The 24,373-nt window shown below is 53.4% G+C and overlaps 1 protein-coding gene across 1 annotated transcript in view; it reads right to left on the reverse strand.

The window, feature by feature from the left end:
• The window catches only part of SPATA13 (spermatogenesis associated 13), a 354,699-nt gene that overhangs the window by 322,556 nt on the left and 7,770 nt on the right, over positions 1-24,373 (reverse strand).

Raw genomic sequence — 24,373 nt, forward strand, 5'->3', positions numbered from 1 at the left:
TGGAGGCCCCGAGCTGGAAGGACGCGAGGACCCATCCAAAGGCCTCGGGAAAGGCGAGCTGCAGAAGCCTCGGTGTCAGCGAGGCCCTCAGACGTCCTCAGCTCAAGGGCCTTGTTATGGGGACCAGCAGAGTGGAAACAGGGAGGCCCGCTTACCAGGACCTCACGTGAAGGATCAGACAGGTGGGGACACCCCCTCCCTCCCCAGGGCGCAGGAGCCACAGTGGGGGCTGATGGTCAGGTTCCGGTCAAGCTGTTGGGTGGCAGACTGAAGTCAAGGCCAATGTCGTGAACCACAACAAAGGCTTACTCATGCCTTCGACTGCTCTTCACTGTGAGGCATGGGGAACGCGAAGACTACACAAAATGGTGACGTTTCCCCCAAAAGACAGATGGAAACAGTGAGAATCACTTTACCAGAAGCACCCTCCTCTGGGGATATGGTTTCTTCTTCTTCTTCTTTTTTTTTTTTTGGTCTCTTTGCCTTTTCTAGGGCTGCTTCCAAGGCATATGGAGATTCCCAGGCTAAGGGGTCGATTTGGAGCTACAGCTGCCGACTCAGGATCTGAGCTGAGTCTGTGAGCTACACCACAGCCCATGGCAATGCTGGATCCTTAACCCATAGAGCAAGGCCAGGGATCAAACCTGCAACCTCATGGTTCCGAGTCGGATTCGTTAACCACTGCACCACGACGGAAACTCTTCTTTCATTCTTTCTCCTCTAACCTGCTACCGCCCCACCCTGCCCCAATTTAGAGTGAACTTCAGAAAATTCGAGTGGAGAGCAATAGCAGGGTGTCCAGAGCAATGCTTCAGGAAAGAGCTCTTCTGAAATGGCAGGATGCATCACAAATACACACGCACTTGGCTGCCACTGGAGATGTGTGCACGCTGGTCTTTTCTGCACAAGGGAGTGTCTGCCATTGGAGGAGGCTAATCAAAACAAGAAAGCTGCAGAAATGCAGGAGGAATCATGTGTGTGCCCTTCATCCTCACCACTATCACCGTGGTTGTCATCATCACCTTCGCCACCATCATCCCTCTCATCCCCATCACTCATCACCTCCATCATCTTCATCATCATCACCTTCATCATCATCACCATCATCACCACCATCATCACCATCTTCATCATCACCATCTTCATCTTCATCATCATCACCATCATCACCCTCATCCCCATCACTCTCATCACCACCATCACCATCATCACCATCATCACCATCTTCATCATCACCATCTTCATCTTCATCATCATCACCATCACCCTCATCCCCATCACTCTCATCACCTCCACCATCTTCATCATCACCGTCTTCATCATCATCACCATCTCCATCTTCACCATCATCACCCTCATCCCCATCCCTCTCACCCCCATCACTCATCACCTCCACCACCAAGTTCATCATCATCACCATCATCACCATCTCCATCTTCCCCGTCATCACCCTCATCCCCATCACTCATCACCTCCACCACCATCTTCGTCATCTTCACCATCATCACCCTCATCCCCATCACTCTCATCACCACTGCCGTCACCACCACCATCACTATTGTCATCATCGCCATCACCACCCATTCCTTGTGCCCATGCCACGCATCTGCATTAAGGAGACCACGGGTTCTACTCTAAACTGGTCTTTAAAGGGATAACATTCAATCAGTGAAGTTTAGAAACAGTACTTGACTTGGGATGAACCATGTAGCCCATCTGGACCCCAGCCCCGTCAGAAATGCCAGCTCCCCACTCCTGTCCATCTGCACTCCCACATCCACAATTATCCTGCAAGATGAGCATCCGAATCCCTGTGATGCCAGTGAAGACCCCCGGCCGTGCTCCAACCCAAGGTCCTTGTTCTGAGGAGGACCATCAGGAAGAGCCCCGGCTCTGGGAGCCTTGGCCTTCACCCCAGCGTCCACTCCGTCCTAATTCTAGGCCTGTCCCTGCCCTCCGAAGGGGTCCGTAGGTCGCATACAAGTGAGACTGCAAGGTGGACCACACCATCGCCAGGAGAGAAAGAGTGGGTGCCCCTTGCAGGGTGCCTGGCCCCCCAGAGGTCAGTGCTGCCGGCACGTTCCTGGGTGCTTCTTCCTGGGGAATGGATGCTTTGGGCCAGGGCCACAGGATGAGGGCTAGAGCCACACTCACCTTCTTATGTTTCCTTTTCCGTGTTCATTCCTGACTCTTCCAAACATCAGCCTTCACTGCAGGTTAATAAGCTGTTCTGGGTGTGTTTGTGCGGAGCAGAAACGCTTTTCTGATTAGTTACATGCAGGTGTAAAAAGCCCAGCATGACTCCTGATTTTCCGCATTAACCTGGTGACAACTGGGGCTGCTGAGGGGAGAGAGCTCATCCCACGAGGGCTCCGGAATCCGGGTTGGGGGCTCTGCACTCAGCAGGTCCTCCCTCGATGTCACCTCGGCCAGGCCCCCGTGGATTTCCAGGTGACCCTCGGGCACGCGATCGTGCAACGGAAAACCACGTAAAAGCAAAACGGGCATTTCTGCATAACACTGGGGCACCCGGGTGCGGGGCCAAGCGGCAGCCGGAAATGCTGCATGTGGGCAGTCACCTGTCCGGTGGCTTCTGGGGATGGCCGCCGTCACTGGCGTCCCTCTGCTTCTAGACACATCGTTCGGAACTCTGCCTCCACTTTCACACGTTGTCTGTGTCTTTTCTAATAAGGACACCGGTCACAGTGGGTTAAGGGCTCACCCTACCCCAGCATGACTGCATCTTTTTTTTTTTTTTTTTTTTGGCCACACCCTCGGCATATGGAAGTTCCCAGACCAGGGATCGAACCCATGCCACAGCATCAACCACAGCCACTACAGTGACAACACCAGATACTTAACCCCTGATCCACACGGGAACTCCGGCACGACCTCATCTTACTTTACATCTTTTTTTTTTTTTTTGTCTTTTTAGGGCCACACCCACGGCAGATGGAGGTTCCTAGGCTAGGGGTCAAATCGGAGCCATAGACGCGGCCTATGCCAGAGTCACAGCCACAGCAACATCAGATCTGAGCAGCATCTGCGACCCTCATGGCAACGCCAGATCCCCAACCCACTGATCGAGGCCAGGGATTGAACCCTCAAGCTCATGGTTCCTAGTCGGATTCATTTCCGCCGAGGCACTGGGGGAACTCCTTTCCTTACACCTTAATCACAACTACAAAGGCCGTGTTTCCAGATAAGCTCACATTCCCGGGGACCAGGGGTTGGGACTTCAGCATCTCTTTGTGGCAGCGGCGGGGGGGGGGGGGGTGTGTGTGTCACAATCCCACCCACGACAAGCACTACTGTCAGCAGCGGTGACAGCACCCACCTCAACTCTGATCTTCAGTGCAGGCACCAGTGCCCTTGGCACAGACATTCACAGTGGTGGGTTCAAACTGGGCCCGGGCTTCTCCAACAAGTGGAGGCGGCCCTTGATGGATTTCAAGGTCACGGGTGGCAGCTGTGGAGCTGCCAGCACTAAGGGGACGGTACCACTGCTAGCCAGAGCAAACAAGAGAAAAGGGGGGTTGGCCATGAAGACCAGGCCTTGGCATCCTTGTGTGATTGTCGGGGGGGAACCGAACCCAGGGATGTCCCCCTCGCCTGGTCTGCTCTCTGGCTGCAGCTCTTCATAGGACAGATCCCGGCTCCCGTCGCAGCGTGGGGCGGGGTCTCTCCAAGCTGTCGGCACCCAGGTGGCTGCAGGGAAGCCAGAAACAGACAGAATGAGGTCGGATAGCAGAGGGCGTGTGGCCAGACGCCAGGCCTCGGGCGCCAATGAACACACAGGAGGGCAGGCCACACTCTGCCACAGGGATCAGCTAATCTTGGCGGGGATGCAAACCGGGACAGAGTCTAGATGCGAGCCCACAGGTGTTGATGAGGAGGCCAGGCCCAGGAATGCAGGAGCCAGCCCAAGGGGACACAATACGGGCAAAGGCCAAGCAGTCCCTCTGCCAGCTTCCGCTCATCTCAAAGGAACTCGACGGCTTCTTGACCAGAAGTGGCGTGACATTCAGGGATGGTCTGGCCTCTCAGCAGACAGTAAGCAGGAACCTCCCTCCCGCACAGCTCAGGCGGGCCCTCTGCCCTTCCTCTCGCCCACGTGGTCTCCGGCCAAACGAGGCATCCCCCCGGGCATCCCCTCATCCCATCCGTGGGTGCCGCCCGCAGTCTCGGCTCCTGTTCTCAGCTCCTCCGACTTCCGTCTCAGAGCTTCCAGAGCGTTCCCTGGCTTCCTCGCCCGACGTCATACCACCACCCCGCCCCTGCCTGCCACCAGCCGCAGGGGCACTCAGGGGCTGTCAGCTTCCCAGGCCCACAGGGGAGACAGGTCCCAGCCCCAGTCCTTTGTGCTGACCCGAACGGAGGGTCAGTCCCAGGCTTCCAAAGGTTATTCTGAACTTCAAAAGGTGAAACATTTTTTTTCTTGCATCTGTGCCTACCTCTCGTGGTCTAATTTCCCAGCCCTGTCCCATCCCTGAACCCCTAAAGGCAACACACAAACACACCTGCTCTCAGTGTTCCCTGGGGGCCTAGCAGCGTGGCCACTGCTGTGGTTTGGGTCACAGCTATGGTGCAGGTTCGATCCCTGGCCCGTGAAGTTTCCCACGCTGTGGGTGTGGCCAAAAAAACCCCAAAAAACAAACACACTTGCTCTCAGAGTCTGTTTTCCAACAAGTCTGTACATAATTCCTGAATATGCAGTGTCCTGCATTTGAACCACTGTCACTGTCACCTGGGATGGTACCACCCAGCCCCCACTGTGCGCGGTTACTGAATCCTCTGTGCCCCACCAGAATGGCTGGGGCCCCAGTTCCGCTGTGTCTCTCTGAGCGGCAACAGGTTCCCGTGAAACAGCGCACGTGGTCAGGCCGTTGTCTACACAGCATCGGCTGTCCTGCTGCCCCAGGGCCACCTCCCAGAAATGGACTCTGCCTTCTGGGGAGTGAGGGTGTGGTTCTTCCCCTGCGGGGAGCGGGGGGCAGCTCCATCTTCTCAGTCAGAGGCCAATGGCTCACTTTCTGGGGCCACAGTCTTACCCTCTGGACGCACACGGCTTGGTGGGTCGCCTCCCTTGGCATTATACTGTGCCACGTGAAACCGTGCAAGTCCTGTAACAGAGATCCCCAGAGTAACGGCTCAGCCCGGCAGAGAACTGCCTCCTGCCCACCTCCTAGGCCCAGGTGGGTTTTCAGGTCCATGACGTGGGGCTCGCCCTCGTCACCGGGCAGGGACTCAGGCGTCACACCCCATGTCTCTCCTGGGGTCGTCATCTGGCTGATGAGAGGAGAAAGAAATCCTGGGAGCAGCTTGGACCCAAGCCTGGGTGTGTGTCACTTCCTTCCATGTTCTGTTCGTGACATTAAGTCACACGGGCGCATCCAGCTGCAGCGAGTGGGCACGTCTCTGGAGGCTGCACCTGGTCAGCAGACAGTGAGCATGAAGGAGGCAGGAGAGGAGAGCAGACACGGGCAGCATCTGCCCCCGCTCAACCTGCCCTCCTGCCACCTGGGGAGGAAGCTGGAGCCCCCATGTGGTTCCCTGTTCTTGATGTCCCCTGCCCACAGGACAGGGCCTCAGATCTCAAGGCTCCGTCTCCATCGCCCGCTCCCAGCTCTCTTCAAACCTTTTAACTGCTCCGTCAAAGAGCGTTTTCTGTTGAAAGCAAACACACTGAGAAGAGTTCCCGTCGTGGCTCGGTGGGTTAAGACACTGACATAGGCAATTCCTGTCGTGGTGCAGCGGAAATGAATCCAGCTAGGAATCACAAAGTTGCGGGTTCGATCCCTGGCCTCGCTCACTGGGTTAAGGATGCAGCATTGCCGTGCACTGTGGTGTAGGTCACAGATGCGGCTCACATCTGGCGTGGCTGTGACTGTGGTGTAGGCCAGCAGCTGCAGCTCCGATTCAACCCCTAGCCTGGGAACCTCCATATGCCGCGGGTGTGGGCCTAAAAATAATAGTAACAGTAATACTACACTGAGTACGTGTTTGCTATAGACTCAGTTGAGCACGTGATTGCGGTTACTGCCACCTGCAGGCTCTCAGGAAGGGCCTTTGTGGCATCTTAGCTGCGTCGCCCTGGTGTTGACCGAGTGTCTGCTGGGCACCAGGGGCTGGTGTGAACCAAGCATGATGCCGGCCCTGGGGGGCGACCAGGAGCCTCGCCAACGTGAGACCTAGTTCAAGGTGAAACCCTCGACCTGGTCAGACGGACCTTCACCCACGCGACGTGCGGGCCGGGGGGATGGGCCTTGGCAGGTTCCGTGTTAGACCTTCCTCCTGTTTAGGGCCCAGTGGCTTAATCCCCAAACAGCAGGCTGACCTGTGCCCCAGGTGATATCTGCAGCCCCCCGCGTGCTCTGGGCTCAGCCCCGATCCCGCTTCACGCAGCTCCTGCTGATGTTTCCACCACAAGGGCACTGTTTTCAAAACACAGATATCTCACTGGATGAATTCATTCTGGACGTTTCCCGGGACACACACCCGTGAGCTCATTAGCCCAGGCTAATACCAGGAGGCTTCCCCCTTCTTTCTTTTCTTTCTTTTTTTTTCAGTTTGCAGCAAAGAGCAGGATCACGTGACCTCCTCCTGGGGGCCTCAACCCTGATTGTTCAGGGAGCAGCAGAGACTGAAATCCCCCTGGGGCGGGGGCGGGGGTGCTGAGCTCCTTAGGCGTGTCTGCTTTTGTTTAGCAGAAGGTGGAAGCTCGGGCGGGGGAGAGATTTCTAGGTCAGCTACTCTCTGCTCCAATAAAAGAAAAGTCTGGCCCCCAAAACCCCCACAAAACCGTGGCCTGGGCATTTTGGAGCGCCTTGTCTGATTACCAATGATTACAGCTCAGATTAGGACGGGATTAACCCCGAGGTGGCACAGATGGGAGGCAGCATTAAGGGACCCCGTGGGGGGCTTCAGACTGAGCAGCAAAGGGACCACCTGGCCCTGCTTCTGTGGTCGGTCTGTCCCTACGAAGAGCCCCGGGGTCGCTGTCCTTGGTACCGCCCGCTCTCCCCGTCCAGGCCCTGCCCTAGAACCAACTGGGAAGGAGAGTGCAGCTGAATTCAAGGGACTCTGAGCTGTTATCTCCCAGGCCCTTGGGAACAGGGCTGGGACATGTGACCGGAGCCTAAGAGACAGGAAGGTGTCAATTCCAGGCCTCCTTTTCTTTCTGAGCCACGGGACAGGCAGCTCCTTTCCCGCCCTTGGCAATTCCAAGGCCACACGGATGACTTCTCTGTGTCGGAGGCTAGAGAGGAGGAAAAAACGGGGTCCGTCTTTGCGCCTTTTCATCCCTGTGTCTGCGGGTGTGCGGACAGGCTGCTGGGCGAGGGAGCCCAGAGGCGCGGGGCGCGAGGTCCAGCTGTGAATTCAGGGGCAGAAAGGCGCCACGAGCAGGCCCTTCCGTGACGAACGAGCCATTTGGCTCTTGTGCTTCAAGGCCCTGCTCTTACAGAAGTGGAGAGGCCGCCTCATAAGGATGGGTCCGGGAAACTCAGTGGTTTATGAGACAACATTTTATGTTGAATCATCTTGAAATTGTATTGATTCTGGGAGTTCCCTGGTGGTCAGTGGGTTAAGGAGCTAGCATTGTCATAGCTGTGGCTCTGGTTGCTACTGTGGCACTGCTTTGATCCCTGGCCCAGGAACTTCCAATGCCATGGGTGTGGGACCATAAAAAACAAAAATTAAAATTGTAAACCCCATGGAACCACTGCCTTACGAGAGTGGAAGCAAACCATTATAGGGTTTACTTACTTTTTTTTTCTTTTTAGGGCCACACCCAATCTAAATATGGAAGTTCCCAGGCTAGGGGTCCCGTTGGAGCTACAGCGGCCTGTCTGTGCCACAGCCACAGCAACGCCAGATCTGAGCCACATCTCTGACCTACACCACAGCTCACAGCAATGCCAGATCCTTAACCCACTGAGCCAGGCCAGGGATCGAACCCGCAACCTCATGGTTCCCAGGCAGATTCATTTCTGCTGCGCCACGATGGGAACTCCCATTATAGGGTTTAGAAGACAAGTTATTTCTACCTGGGCTGGGGGAAAGCCTCCTGGAGGCAGCAGCGTGTGGAGTAAACCCTGAACGGCAGCAGGCAGGAGCTGCGAGGATGCAGAGACGGCTCCCAGTCGCAGACATGCTTCAGAACAGCCAGGAGCCAGGTGACAAGGTAAGGGATTTCTTTAAAACGCTTGTCCCATTTGTCGTCGTGCTTTCAAAGCCCGAGGAAAGAACCCGAACACAAAGCTGTTCCGAGTGCTATTTAAATGATACGGTCATTTAATGGGACACGGGGCAAGCATCACAAGACCGAGGTGGACACACATTTGCTGTCAGCCCAGGGAGGAGGTCCGCCCCTGCCCTCTCAGATGGCAGATTAACCGGCCCTGAGCGTCCTTTTCACAACTTATGGACAGGCAGCGCTTCCCCCACGAGTCGTGCGCATCTCTAAGCGCTCCCTTGCCCGCCCCCACGCGCTTCTTTCTGCCTCTGCCCCCTGCCCGGAGCTGCCTAAACCCATCTCCCACATCTCCCTCGCATTTCATGATTTGGGTGACTGCCATCGTTGAGGATGGGCAGAGGGGTCTGACAAAGCCCCTGGGTACCAGCCCGCTCCTGACTCCCTGGAGCAACAGGCAAGTCAGTCCCCATGCTTCTCCAGAACAGTTTCCTTAAAAAAAAAAAGTTTTTTAGTTTTTCCCTAAAAGGAATTCTGGTATCCGTTGCTAATAATACCCATTTCCCCTTCTGCTATTACACGAGGAATGTCTCATGACATGGGAAAATGCTTATGAAAACATGAGCTAAGCAGGAAAAAAAGCAAGATACGCTCTTAACATCACACCCAGGAGGGTCTCGACTATGCACAGCCACGTGCAGCAAGGAGGGGACTTTAGCAGCCTGTCACGGTGGCCATCTCTGGTCCCACGGCTCTGGGTGATTTCTGTCCTCCGACACGTACGTGGCTCTGTTTTCCACGGTTTCAGAGGTAACGAAAGGATCCGGCGGCACCTGAGAGAACAGGATTGCCATCCGGAAAAATTAAGGTCAAGAAGTCAGGGAGTTCCTGTCGTGGCGCGGCAGAAACGAATCTGACTAGGAACCATGAGATCAGAGGTTCGATCCCTGGCCTCGCTCAGTGGGTTAAGGATCCAGCGTTACCCTGAGCTGTGGTGTAGGTCGCAGAGGTGGCTCAGATCTGGCACTGCTGTGGCTGTGGAGTAGACCGGCAGCTGTAGCTCTGATTCGACCCCTAGCCTGGGAACCTCCATATGCCGCAGGTGCAGCCCTAAAAAGCAAAAATTAAAAAAAAAAAAAAGTCAAGAAGTCAGGAAAGGGCAGTGTGGGCAGGAGAAGGCAGTTCCTTCCCAGCCCAGCCCAGACAGATGCTCCCACCTCAGGTATGTTTATGCTCATATCCGCCAGCCTTCAGGCGATAGCCTGACGGGCCTGATGTTGCTAAAGGCAGATCTGGGTATCTGACCGCTCGTTCTCCTGCCTCCATGCACCTGACGCTTTGAGGATGTGACCCCTGCCGGCCGCTCGCCCCAGGGACCTGTGGCCACAAACGTGCAGCTGCAGATCCCCAGGCTCGTGTCGCATCCCACTGGCCACATGCCTGAGCCCGCAAATGAGGTTCTCACACCCGTGGGTTCCCTTTCCTTAGCCCAGCAAAGCCGGGGGCGCTCTCCCGGCAGCCCGCGTCTCATCACCTGTGTGAACCGTGCAGCTTCCAGTTCATCCACAGCCACGGCTGGGGTGCAGACAAGCCCTGTGCAGCGGGCGGGCCTGTTTCCAGAGAAAACAGGAGGACCCAGGAGGATAACACTTGCAGTCGGACTCAGTTTCTCTGACTTTTCCCAGAAGTACGTGGAGCCCCGGCACCCGTGTCTCTGCTGTTCACAGCCTGTCTGAGGACCGACAGTTCATAGGTGGTGCTTCTTCAATGAGCCTCTCTGCTTCCTGCCTGATGGGAAGCACAGGGCGAAGCTGCTGTTCCTCCTTCAAATGGGCGTGGAATTTCTGGGGGTTGGGGGTGGGGGTTGTGTGCAGACACCGCGCTTATGCACCAGAGCCTGGTTCTCTGTGCCGCCGAGAAGCGTCTGTCCCTGTGCCCGTGAAGCTGATGCTCTTCCGTCACCTGGGCTGCACGGAACTGCCCGTCACCTGTGCCACTCCTCCGGGCTCCGCCACCGCTCCTGCTTCGCCCTCCTTGCCCTCAGGCAGGACCAGGGCCCAAGGAAGCCGGGCAAGGATCCCCCATCCTGTGGACACAGAGGCAAGATTCCCGAAAGAAAGGGATCCCGCTGGGAAGGGCAGGCCCTTGGGAGAGGGAGGGGGCCCGGGACAGGGGAGGGCAGACTCCATGGAGGGGACCCTCTGGGGGATCCTGGCCTGGGCAGCACCCGGCCGGGCAGGGTCTCCATCTCCCTTCTGGTTCTTTCCACGTAAACACCCCCGAGCTGGGCACCAGGCACCGGCAGCCGCGTGGTATGGGGACCGTCTCGGCTTCTTCTCTCCACCAGGCATCCGAAGCAACCCCAACTTTCTCCCCCCAGATGAAAAGCAGCACTCCCCGTGTGCAGATGCGCCCCATGCCTTCTCATTATCTTCCTTTCCAACCAGAGCTGACTCTGAGCCCTTTCCCTCTAGAAGGTTCTAACAGGGGGCGACGGAAACGGATTTATACTTTCAGAACATGGCCTAGCTGTCATGTGGAGCTTGGATTTGGGGGACAAGGTGGTCGTGGTGAGGCCAGCGGGAGGCTATGTCCGTAATGCAGGGAGGGCTGGGGGTCTGGACCGGGGTGGGGGCAGGAAGAGGGGCAGCACGTGCTAAGAGACTGGCCTCCCCCAGCTGCTTAGCGAGGATCCTGTCTAAGTCTAATGCTGAACACTGTAAAGCTGGATGTGACACTGGCAACAGCCACCACGAAAGCTACGTCCACACCTCATCACTAATATCTCGTCCATCATTTATGGGCTCAGTAAAGGACTAAGAGACAAGACCCAGCCCCCAGTTGCTTGTAAAATCCAGAACAGACGATGCTGCACCTGACCCGACGTGACAAATGCCATCCTGGGAGAGTGACACGCAGGAAACCAGAGCCTCCAAAGGGGACGTGACCACTGGCTGGGACAGCCCAGGCCCAGCTCCACGGAGCAGACCAGCCGCAATAACCTATGCAGGTGAGGCTCTCAGTGGGCAGACGCGGGGAGCAGGCCTTTGCAGCCACACGAAGAGCGAAGGGGACAGGACAGGAGAGGACCAATCGTGCTCCAAAGCAGGTCTGGGCAAGTTGCGTGGCTTGGGCTAGAGAGTAAGAGAGCCACACCAGGAGCAGTTACTAGAAGGGACAGCATGAAGACAGAAGGTTTCTCGAAGGAAGCTGCCTTGTAACTGACAGAGGCCACTCTGTGGCTGCAGGAAGCAGTGACGGTTTGGGGACAAGAGCTACTGGCACTTATGAGAGGTGACTACGGAGGTAGCAGCTGATGGAAGGGGGCAGGACTGGGACCTGGAGACCTGTCTGGTGGGTCTGGCAGGTGACAGGCAGAGAAACTGCACTGGAGGAACCCTGTGGGCATAAAGCCACATGGTCATGGTCTGGCTGAAGGGGAGGAGCGAGGGGAAGGTGAACTAAAAGTCGCAGCAACCCCACTGCTGGGCGGATGTCTGGACAACACTCCAAAGAGATGCACGCAGGCCTACGCTCACAGCAGCAGCATTCATAATAGCCAAGACATGGGAGTACCCTATGTGTCCGCTGGCGGAGAAGGAGATAAAGAAGATGTGGTACATAGACAATGGAATACTACTCAGTCGTGAAAAAGAATGAAATCCTGTCATTTGCAACAACATGGATGGACCTGGAGATTATCACACAGAGCGAAGTCAGTCAGAGAAAAGGAAACACCATGCGATATCCCTTACATGTAGATCCAAATGATGACACAAACGAATGTATCTTTGAAACAACACCAGACTCACAGACACGGAGAAGAGACTTGTAGTTGCTGGGCGGGAGGGACGGATTGGGAGTTTGGGATTAGCAGATGCAAACGGGTAAGCATCGAACAGGTAAAGAACACAGTCCTGCTGTGGAGCACAGGGAACCATAGTCAATATCCTGGAATAAACCACGATGGAAAAGAAGACGAAAAAGAATGTATACGTTTAGGACTTCCCGTCGTGGCTCAGTGGTTAACAAATCCAACTAGGAACCATGAGGTTGCGGGTTCGACCCCTGGCCTTGCTCAGTGGGTTAAGGATCCAGCGTTGAGCTGTGGTGTAGGTCGCAGACGTGGCTCGGATCCGGTGTTGCTGTGGCTCTGGTGTAGGCCAGCAACTGCAGCTCCGATGAGACCCCTACCATGGGAACCTCCATATGCCGCGGGAGCAGCCCTAGAAAAAAGGCAAAAAGACAAAAAAAAAAAAAGAATGTATACATTTACAGAGACATCATTTTGCTGTACAGCAGAAATTAACACGATACTGGCAATCAACCGTACTGCAATAAAGCGAATTAAAAAAGGAAAAAGAAAGTTGCTGAGCCTCAGTGACAGGGGAGGTGGGAGCTGTTCTTCCTGGGATGGGAGGGTGGGGCCCCAGACCCACATGGAGACACGGCCGCCAACTCGAAAGTGTCGCTGGCCCTCGGGCTCTGCAAGGATGACATCACAGCCACCGTGGGTCGCTGAGCTGCAACACCCCTGAAAGGAGCTCGGAGATCAGGAGGGAGGCAGGCGCTCTGGGCTCCGGGAGAACGGGCAGAACAGGCCTTCCGACAGATCTTCTCGGGAGAGGATTTTCTTTTTTTTTCCACTGTGCCCATGACACGCACAAGTTCCTGGGCCAAGGATTAAACCCGAGCCATAGCAGTAACCAGAGCCACAGCAGCGATAACCTTGGGTCTTTAGCCTCCTGAGCCACCAGGGAACTCCCAGGAGAGGATTTTATAAGCCCAATTCTTACATCTTCTCTTATCCAGAAAGGCATCACCATCATGAACAGAGACACCTGCCCCTCGTGACCAGCAGCAACCTTCTGCCCAAATGGGGGCTTGGTGCACGTACCCCCTTCAGCACACAAAGATGCTGGCCTCCCCCCACCTCTGCACAGCAGGTCCTCGGAGCCATGGGGGAGGCTGTCTCCCGAACTATAGTCCCCATCCTGCCCCCCGAAAAAACGACCTCGCAGCTTTCACACCCCTAACACCAGGGCAGACGAGGGTAGGGTTGAATCTCTGAGCCTTCTCCTGGAAGAGAAGAATTAAGCAATGGGCATGCACGAAAGTGCCAAAAAGAAGATGTCATTAGAGCGGAGAGGGGAAAACCCACAGCCGAGGAGCCAGGAGAGAGGGCAGGTGCACAAGTTACCCGGAGAGCTGGCTGATGTCTTTGCTCTGTGGACCTGAGATGCCATCCCGCCATGCAGCTGGCTTATGGTGCCCACGTGACCTTCTGCTGGCCTTGCTGGGCATTTCTGTCTCTACTTCACCCGGACACTCTGATGCCCGGATAAAGCAATGTCCTCTTCTGAGAAAGACTGTTGACAAAACTGCTATCATTGACTGTGGTCCATGACCATGCTTAACTTCAAGTTTTTTCCTTTTTCTCTCTTTTTTTTTAAGGCTGCACTTAAGGCATATGGGAGTTCCCGGGCTAGGGGTCCCATCGGAGCTGCAGCTGCCAGTGTACACCACAGCCACTGAGACACGGAATCCAAGGCACACTTGTGACCTACACTGCCGCGTGCAGCAATACCAGAGCCTTAACCCTCTAAGCAAGGCCAGGGATTGAACCCACGTCCTCACAGAGACAATGTAAGGTCCTTACACTGAGCCATAGCGGGAACTCCAAGTTTGTTTTAATCAGATGATAGTTCTGCATTTTTAGGCCCCCAAAACTCCCTATAGAGTATTTCTGGAGTTCCCATCATGGCGCAGCGGAAACAAATCCAACTAGGAACCATGAGGTTGCGGGTTCAATCCCTGGCCTCGCTCAGTGGATTAAGGATCCCACGTTGCCATGAGCTGTGGTGTAGGTCACAGACGAGGCTCGGATCCCGTGTTGCTGTGGCTCTGGTGTAGGCCGGCGGCTACAACTCCGATTCGACCCCTAGCCTGGAAACCTCCATATGCCATGGATGCAGCCCTAAAAAGACAAAAGGCAAAAAATTAAAAAAATCAAAAAAAAAAATAGAGTATTTCTATCTTCCTGGCTCTCTCAAAGTCATTCAGCTCTACTCAAATCCCAGGCTGGTGAACCTGCTGGTATCTTTTGGTTGGTGAAAGGGCCTTCTCTTCATGAAGATGACTCCTAGGCATGTATCTTGCTGTATTTCTGGTGCATCAGGATAACAAAACGTTGCTCCACCTGGTGCGTAATCCAGTCACACACTCGTTGTGTACAAAGCCCACTCAGCATCCTTCCTGAGCAGGAGCAGAGAGGAGACAGAGATGCAGCCACAGCTGAGATGCTACGTATGTGACCAGGTCAGAGGCAAAGCTCGGCTGGCTTCGCGGCACGGCCAGGGTCAGGGGGCCCACGCCGGGCTACTAGCCTGCTGTTGCATCTTGAAATTGCTCATACCTTTCGAACCGGGAGCCCTGTGTTTGTATTTTGCGCCAGGCCCTGCAGATGGAGTCGCCAGGCCTGCTGCAGAGCTAAACATCCCAGCAATAAGAGAAGGCAGCGGGGTCTCTCCTGGAAACAGTGTTGAAGGGACTCTTTGGCTCAGAGGGAGCCAGGACCCCAGGACGTGGCTCGCTGGGCTGCCTGCACAGTGGCCCGCTGAGATCAGCCTTGGGAGGCGGCCAGGGGCTGGCCAGACGGCCGTGCGGGCTCCACCCTTGAGGCCGGCGCCTGGCAACAGCTGCTCACCCTGCTCAGCTGAAGAATTTTGCTGCAAAAATCTAATTTGGAACTGCCTAACGAGGCTAATGAAGTCAGGGCATTTTCATCTGTTCTCGGGCCAGTCCTGTGTCCCATCCCGGAATAGAAATAATTGCGACTTTGTGGCATGTGTGTCCTCTCGTGTGACATGTGAGCCAGGCAACGCTATGTATGATTTTTGGTAAACTTTAGGGAGGAACTGATGTTCCTCCGGCGTCAGTGTTTGAGAGGAGGTGGAGCTGTAGTGTCTCTAAAATAAAATGGTCTCATTTCAGGACACCTGGGTCTATAAACCAGCTCTGCCCAAAGGGTCTCAGCGCTGAAGGACCTTACGTGAGCCTCCAGTTGTTCTTGTTTAAAGAACATTTGTGGACGGAGTTCCCGTGGTGGCACAGTGCTTAATGAATCCGACTAGGAACCATGAGGTTGTGGGTTTGATCCCTGGCCTTGCTCAGTGGGTTAAGGATCCGGTGTTGCCGTGAGCTGTGGTGTAGGTTGCAGATGCGGCTCAGATCCCGCATTGCCGTGGCTCTGGTGTAGGCCGGCGGCTACAGCTCCCATTCGACCCCTAGCCTGGGAACCTCTTTAGGCCGCGGGAGCGGCCCAAGACAAGGCAAAAAGACCAAAAAAAAAAAAAAAAAAAGAAAAAGAACGTTTATGGACAAACGTTACTATACAGAGATGTCCCCTGAAATGGGCTGAGGTTGGTGAAACAGAAACCAAGCCTTTCCTCTCCTCTGGCCTTCATGCTATCAAATAGAAAACTCACTAATTTACCTTTAAACTATGTCGAGTTATTTCCCTGAGACACACACGTCCTCACAACGTCGGGAAGGCCCATAAAAGCCAGAGACGGCAGAGACCCTCCAATTCATCCGTCCCTCTTCTGCCAATCACGACCGTTTCTCATGAGTTAGGGCCACCTTTTTCTTTCTTTTTTTTTTTGTTTTTTTGTCTTTTTAGGGCTGCACCCACGGCACATGGAGGTTCCTAGGCTAGGGATCCACTCAGAGCTGTAGCTGCTGGCCTACCACAGCTCATGGCAACACCGGATCCTTAACCCACTGAGTGAGGCCAGGGATCGAACCCCCAATCTCACGGTTCCTAGCTGGATTCGATTCTATTGCACCACAACAGGAACTCCCACCTTCTTTTTAAATAACTAAGATGAAGTCATTCTTTCCCCTTTGGAGTTTGAAGAAACATTCAAATTTTCTGAAGGTTTTTGAATCTTTTAAATATGACTTTAAATTAGACCATTTTCAGGCATCATCTATTTCTTTGGAGAGCTTTGTTTTCCACCCATGTAATTCAATTTCTACACATTGTCAGAAAATACAGGAACTGTTTACAAATAACAAACAATTAATGAATAAAAATAATAATAAAAGACAACAGCAGTAAGAGGTAACGTTGGGCAAGTGCCTGCTCAGTGGGTGTCGGGCGCTAGGCAGAGCGCTTGGTACACATATTTTCACGTAATTCTCCTGATCACAAGAGGCAGGGGCTCCCACTGTTGGAAATGAGGGATCTGGAGCCCAGACCAGCTCTGCCCTTAGCCGGGTGCCCAGCAGGCAGGCGGAGGGAGGCTGTGGGCCTGGGCAGAGCTCAGGTCGGTTTATTCGGAAAGACCCCTGTCCTCCGACTTGGCTGCAGCTCAGTGCAGGCGGTGAATGGTGGGCACGTTCCGTGCAGCCCCGGGGGACAAAAGCCTCTCCCACCACTGATGAGCACCATACCCTCCATGCCAGGCTGGCAGCTCCACCCGGGGATACAAGGATGGAAAAGCACAGACACCCCCCACCCCGCCCCACCAGAGGACACGCGGGGCTCTTCCTTGGCAGAGATGGTGCCCAGCCAGCCTGGCTCTTCTGAAGCTGAGCGTTTCCCACCGCCGGAGAAGCCAGGAGCATCCCTGCGTATTTGGAAAATACCCACACCCCTGCTTGCGGATGCTCCGAAGAAACCCCAGCTTCTGCTTTAGCTTCTGTGTGCGCCCCGCACCACGGAGGCTGACACCCCACACCCTGGGGGGCAGTGCACAAGCTGACATCGTCCACTGGGTCCCTGGGGACTCCAAGGTGACTACGGGCCCTCTCTGGACGACAGGTCTGGAGAAAGAGCTCCCGAAGCCCGGAGGATGGGGGGAGAAGATGGAGTGGGGATGCAGTGCCCCTCCCCGACTCCACATCCCAATTCCCCCCAAGCACACCAGACCCCTTTCAGGAGCGGGCAGCAGGGACACGGCTCGGCCCCGCTGGGGACCCCAGCAACATGGTCTGGGTCGCGGGCCACCTCCCCGGCCCTGCTGGCCCTTGTCCGGCATTTGAACAAAGCTCACTAGGCAGGCGACCTGGAGGGGGGAACGCTGGTCCCCAGGACAGATGCCACCTGCCGTCTCTCTCCAGAGGAGCCTCTGACCTTCCATTTAGGGGGGAACCAGGCGGGGCGGACAGAACTGGGAGGTTTTCACGACGCTTCGAGAAGGAATCCCGGGGAACCACAAATAACAGAGAGAGACAAACAGCCTCGCTTTTCTTTTCACTCTTTGTTGCTCAACAGCCCTTGTTCAGAACCCTGTGGGCAGGGACCCAGTCCCCAGGGCAGTGCTGCGGCGCAGCCAGAACACGAAATCACACTCATTGTCAAGCGCAGATGTGGCAGGGGCGGGGCCGGCGTCAGCTGAGCACCAAACAGTGGCTCGGTCTGTGCCACGGACCCCCGTCGCCACCAGATGCAGGCTCTTCACCCGAGGCTGGAAAGCCCTCCACCGAGCCATTCTGGGGAGCAGAGAGGAGAAGGCGGCCCAACGTGGGTGGACGGACTGGGTCTGGAGGGGAAGAGGGAACCCCTGGGGTCTCACCCTTCGCTCCCTTCCCAGGGATGGAAGATGGGAAGCCGTCTCCTCCCAGGACCCTGGTCCAGCAGGGCGCTGTCTACCCGCCAGCCGGCCCTGACGGCGGTCAAGGCATTTGCTGAGCCAAGGACAAGTCCCTGCTGACAGGCGGTAGACACAGCACGGTCGCAGGGAGACAACAGATGCCCACATCATATTAATACTTAAGCTGATTAAAGATTTATAGTGGCTCGGTTTAAGTGTGTCACTGGACGAACATTTTTTATGTCTGTGTTCATTTTGAGGCTTAGAATGGGAACTGTTGTGAAAACAAGCATGCAATTCATTTGCTGTCATCCTGCAGCAGGCATGTGACACTAGGGTCATGGCTGGCACTGGAGGGCTCTCGGGCTCAATGAAAATTAGGTGTCAAGCACGACGTTGATCCTGCAGAGGGCGAATCTTCTAGCAAAATAGGCACCCACTGAATTTTGACCCCGTTTCACTGTCTCTAGTCATGGCTGAGCTGCACATCTCATGAGAATAGGGATTGACTCCGTCTGTGTCTCCTATGCCTCGCACGGTGCCCCAGACGCACCCAGTAGCCACTCAGTAAATAATTACTGAATGTGTGAATGCGAATGAACATGATTCCTATGCGGCAGGATCTCTGCTCGTAAAGTAGGCAACCCGGCAAAGGAAAGAAAGATTTTTTTTTTTTTTAATTCATACAAGGCAGAATGAACTAACTGACAAATAGAAGGAGCTCATATCCGTTCATTTATTCAGTCAACAAACACTGACTGAAGGCTGCTAAGAATAAGGTACTGGGGACGGAACAGCCGCCAAGAGACACAGAGCCTTCCCAGCTATCTCTAAGAGGCGAGGAAACACGTCCTGGCCAAGGAGACCCACAAAAAACAAATGCAAAGTGGAAAGCCCTCCACCGAGCCATTCTAGGGAGCAGAGGGGAGAAGGCGGCCCAACGTGGGTGGATGGACTGGGTCTGGAGGGGAAGAGGGAACCCCTGGGGTCTCACCCTTCGCTCCCTTCCCAGGGATGGAAGATGGGAAGCCGTCTACTCCCAGGACCCTGGTCCAGCAGGGCGCTGCCTACCCGCCAGCCGGCCCATCCGCCACAGCTGGAGTGGGTCTGCCTTGGGCGGGTCTGCAGGGAGGACACAGGACGGAAACCCGAAAGGCATCTGCGTGTGTGTCAGAGGGTCAGCAGGCCCTCCTCCTGGCTCTGGCTGTCAGCAGTGGAAGGGCCAGGGGCCATCCTGCCACCCCTGCCCCCAGAGGGTCCAACCCCTCCAACCTGGAAAGCCAAGCTTCAGGCCACATCCTGCTCTGGTGGGACCCGCAGTGCAGCTCCAGCCTGGTGCTCTTCAGGGTGAGTTCCACGCCTCCTCTAGCCAATCCCCATTTCCTACACGCATCCTGCCTCTCAAATTCTCCTCCTCTCTCCTTCCTCTTCTTATCGTTGAAAATCCTTTCCGAGTCTCGTGAACAAAGAAAACGACCACTGAGGCAACGTGTCCCAAAGCAAAGAAAGTCACCACTTTTTCCCCCAAGATAAAACCATTAAAGTACCAGGGGGGAAAAAAAATCATGTGATTTTAAGTGAAAATGTACCTCCACCCATTCATGATAAAACTCTCAGAAACTAGGACTACAGGAGAATTTCCTTCCCTAGAGAAAAAAAAAACACCTACGAAATGCCTGCAGCTAACATCTTACGAAAGGGTGAGAAGATAGAGGCTTTTTGCTAAGATCAGGAACAAGGCAGGGACGTGCCCGCCCTCCCGTTACTGCTTCCCAACACTGTACTTAATGCAAGAAGGCGCGTAAATGACATAAAAGGCCGAGCAATCGGGAAGGAATAAACAAAACTGTCTTTGTTCACAGGTGATCGCCTACGTAGCAAAGCTGAAGAAACTGACCCAAACTGCCAGGAACTAGTATGCAATCATAGCAAAGTCGCAGGACACAAGGTTAATACACAAAAGTCAACCATTTCCTGCTCAAGAGCAAAGAACAAGTCAAATGTGAACTCAAAAACACAGTGCCATTACGTTAGGACTCCCCAAGATGAAATCCTTCAGGTAAATATCTAACAAAAGGCACGCAAGAGCTGTCGGAGGAAAAAGACAAAACTCTGACGAAAGGACAACGGGACCAAGTTCACGGAGAGATATCCCATGTTCATGGATAGGAAGATACTATACTGTCATGAGGTCAATTCTTTCCCAAGCTGCTGTGTCCATTCGGTGCAATTCCAATCAAGAGCCTAGCAATTCATTTTGTGGATATCAATAAACTGACTCTCGTATTTATGTGGAGAGGTAAAAGATCCAGAATTTCCAACACAACATCAAAGGAAAAGAACACAGTCAGAGGCATGACCCTCCCTGACTTTGAGGCTTACCCTAAAACCACAGTCATCAAGACAGTGTGATATTTGGGGGTGGGGTGGGGAGAGACAAACAGATCGGTAGAAGAGAATAGAGAATCTAGAAATACAATCACATCAATAGATTTTTTTTTTTTTTTTTTGGTCTTTCTGCCTTTTCTAGGGCCGCTCCCTCAGCATATGGAGGTTCCCAGGCTAGGGGTCTCATCGGAGCTGCAGCCACCAGCCTACACCAGAGCCACAGCAACACGGGATCGGAGCCATGTCTGCGACCTACACCCAGCTCACAGCAACACTGGATCCTTGACCCACTGAGCAAGGCCAGGGATCGAACCCGCAACCTCATGGTTCCTAGTCAGATTCGTTAACCACTGTGCCACGACAGGAACTCTTCAACAGATCTTTAATAAGGGCACAGAGGAAATGCAAAGAAGCAAAGATTATCTTTTGACAAATGGTGCTGGAACAACTGGACATTCCCACGCACGCACAAAAAAATGCATCTAGACATAGACCTTACACCTTTCATAAAAAGCAACTCAAAATGGTTCATACACCCAAATATAAAATGCAAAACTATAAAAGCCCTAGAAGACAACAGAGGAGAACATTCAGGTGATCTTGAGCACGGCGAAGCTCCAACACAGAGACGTGATCCGTGAAATAAATTATTGATAACCTGGACTTCACCGAAATTAAAAACTGGTGCCCTGCACAAGACACGTCGAGAAAATGAGAAGTCAGGCCACACACTGGGAGAAAATATTCGCGAGAGACACAACTGATTAACTTATACAAAACAGAGAAACACCTTTTAAGACTTGACCATGAGGAAATGAACACCTCGATTAATAAATGCGCAAAAGATCTGAAAAGACACTGCACCAGAACAGATGCTCCACGTCATATGATGTGGGAACGGCCCATTAAAACATCAGTGAGCTACCACCACACACCTTAGGACGGCCACAATCCAACAGCGACAGCGCCAAATGTCGGTGAGGACGGGGAGCCACGGGAACTCTCATTCGCTGCTGGTGGGCATGCCAAATGGCACAGCCCCTCTGAAAGACAGTTTGGACGTTTCTTACGAAACTGAACACACTCTTACCCCGCACACACAAGCCAGCAAGCACTCTCCTTGGTATTTACCCCAATGACCTGCACATTTATATCCAGACAAAACCCGGCCCGTACCCGTTTATAGCAGCCTTATTCCTAACTGCCAAAACTTGAAAGCCATCAAAATGTCCTTGCATAGGTGAACGGGTAAATAAGCCGCGGTCCCTCCGCATGATGGACTGTTACTCCGAAATAACAAGAAACGAGCTGTCAGCCATGAAAAGCCATGGAGGAGCCTTAAATGCATATTTCCAGGTGAAAGAAGACAATCTGAAAAGCCTGTGCTCTGCTTCCCACTCTCTGTCATTATGGCAAAGGCAGAAGTGTGGACACAGAGACAGATCAGTGGTTCCCCGGGGGCGGGGGGGGGGGGTTAGAAGGGACGAATCTGCAGAGCATAGAGGATTTGTAAAGCATTGAAACTACTCTATGTGAGACCATAATAGGGGGGTCCACGTCATTATGCATCTATCCAAGTCCACAGAACGTACGCCAAGAGAGACTCCTAGTGCAGACTCTGGTCGTCAGATGAAAATAGGTCAAGGCAGGCTCACTGACTGTAACAAATGCACCACTCTGGTGCAGGACTTGATAGCAGGGAGGCCATGCATCTCGTGGGGGCAGGAAGTATACAGGAAATTCCACTCAATTCTCCTGTCACAACTGAAAGCCACTCTTTAAAAAATAGTCTATTAAAAATACATAATAGTGAGGAAAGGAAATGATTACAAGATTTGACTGTTGGAGTTCCCATCACGGATCAGTGGTAACGAACCCGACTAGTATCTGCGAGGATGTGGGTTCCATCCCTGGCCTCGCTCACTGGGTTAAGAATCTGGAGTTGCCGTGAGCTGTGGTGTAGGTCAGACGCTGCTTGGATCTGGCGTTGCTGTGGTGCAGGTTGGCAGCTGCAGGTCCAATTCGACCCCCAGCCTGGCAACTTCCACATACCGTGGGTGCAGCCCTCCAAAGACAGAAAAAATAAAATAAAAGATTTGACTGTATAAAAATTAATCATTTCAGAGAGTTCCCTTCGTGGCACAATGGAAACAAATCAGACTAGTATCTGTGAGGATGCGGGTTCAATCCCTGACCTTGCTCAGTGGGTTAGGGATCCGGAGTTGCCAGAGCCATGGCATAGGTTGCAGATGTGGCTTGGATCCTGCAATGCTGTGGCTGTGGCTATGGCGGAGGCCAGCAGCTGTAGCTCTGATTCGACCCCTAGCCTGGAAGCTTCCATGTACTGCGGGTGCAGCCCCAACAACAACAACAACAAATTAATCATGTCTGTTCAGTGACTACTACTATAAGTAATATGAAATGAAAATTACAACCTTTCGATGTAAAATTATAAATCATAAACACTTAAAAATTAAGTCATTTGAAAACATAAACATGTTCAAATTATAACACTATAGCACTGATTTTCACTGTTCCAAATGGAATCTCGCCCAATGAACGTACCTCCCACCCCACAGCAGTTGCTGGAACATAAACCACCTTTTTCCAAACCACCATCAGCTGGTCCCCGCGTCTCCATGGAGAGGGCAGCTAAGGACACTCCATAGGACGCAGACCGCGTCTATGCTGCTCTCTCCGTTCAGGAGGAAGAAGACGCCTCTGCTCCCAGGGCAGGGTGTCTGTTGGCTTCCCCTTCCTCCACAGAAGGGCCTTTGACCAAGGACTTCCATTGGCTGTGGCATTAGCAAGCTTCTGGGCATCTTTTTTGGACTTTGGGGACAGGTGAAGCTTCTCACTGTAGGCAGCTAGTAGTTTCACCTGCTTTCCACCTGCCCTCATCCCTTTGGAATGAACTTCATAGGGTGGGAGGAAGCAGCCGTGGGGGAAGCCTGGGCTCCCCAGGGAGGCACCCCATGGGGTGGGTTTCACGAGGCTCGGACAATAACCTGACCTTGGCTTAGCTGCATCTTTGGCTTCCAGATCCCCAAGGTCATCACCCCGGGAGCACACGAGACTCCATTACAACATCTCTGTTTTCCTTCAATCTCATCAGTGCTCCCTGCTGGCATGTAGAGGCTGGCAGGGCTCCTACTGGGCATTCGTTTCAGCCACTTTTCAGGTGGCCACCCAAGCTCTGGCTGCAGGACGAACCGCACCCCTTTAGCGGCTCCGAGAGCCCCAAGCCACAGATTGGAGACTATACGGCCCAAAGTGTCACAGCAATGGCAAAGATGAGACGGTTTCCAGCATCCAGAGACCCCTGTGCCACCAAATCTGTTTCTCCAACCATTGGACCCTTCCCCATTCTCTGCATAGTTAAGATCAAAGTAAGTCACGAGTGGCCAAGGGGCACATGAAAAGATGCTCAGCGTCACTAATTATCAGGGACACGCAAATCAAAACCACAATGTACACAGACGTGTGACTGAGTCACTTTGCTGTGCTGCAGAAATTAGCGTGGCAGTGTACATCAACTATACTTTCACCAAAAAAATTTAACAACAAAAAAAAATTTAAACCACAATGAAATATCACCTCACACAGGTCAGAAGGGCCCTTATCAAAAAGAACACAAATAGCAAATGCTGGAGAGGGTGTGGAGAGAAGGGGACCCTCCTGCACTGCTGGTGGGAATATAAACTGGTGCAGCCACTGTGGAAAACAGTACGGAGGTTTTAAAAAAAAAATAGAACTATCATATGACCCAGCAGTTCCACTCCTGAGTATATATCTGGAAAAAAAATACGAACACTTATTTGAAGAGATTCAAGCACCCCAACGTTCACAGCAGCATTATTTACAACTGCCAAGACACGGTAGCACCTTAAGTGTCCATCAACAGATGAATGGATAAGGAAGATAGGGTGTGTAGATACCATGGAATACTATACAGCCTTTAAAAAGAATTAAGTCATGCCATTTGCAGCAACCTGGATGGATGTGGAGGGCCTTATACCAAGTGAAATAAGTCAGACAGAGAAAGACAAATACTGTATGACATCACTTACATGTGGAATCTAAAAAACAGATCAAACCAGTGAATATAATTTTTAAAAAGTAGGTTCAGGAGTTCCCGTAGTGGCGCAGCGGAAACAAATCTGACTAGGAACCATGAGGTTGGCCTCACTCA

This window comes from Sus scrofa, chromosome 11 (assembly GCF_000003025.6).
Source record: "Sus scrofa isolate TJ Tabasco breed Duroc chromosome 11, Sscrofa11.1, whole genome shotgun sequence".
Taxonomy (NCBI): domain Eukaryota; kingdom Metazoa; phylum Chordata; class Mammalia; order Artiodactyla; family Suidae; genus Sus; species Sus scrofa.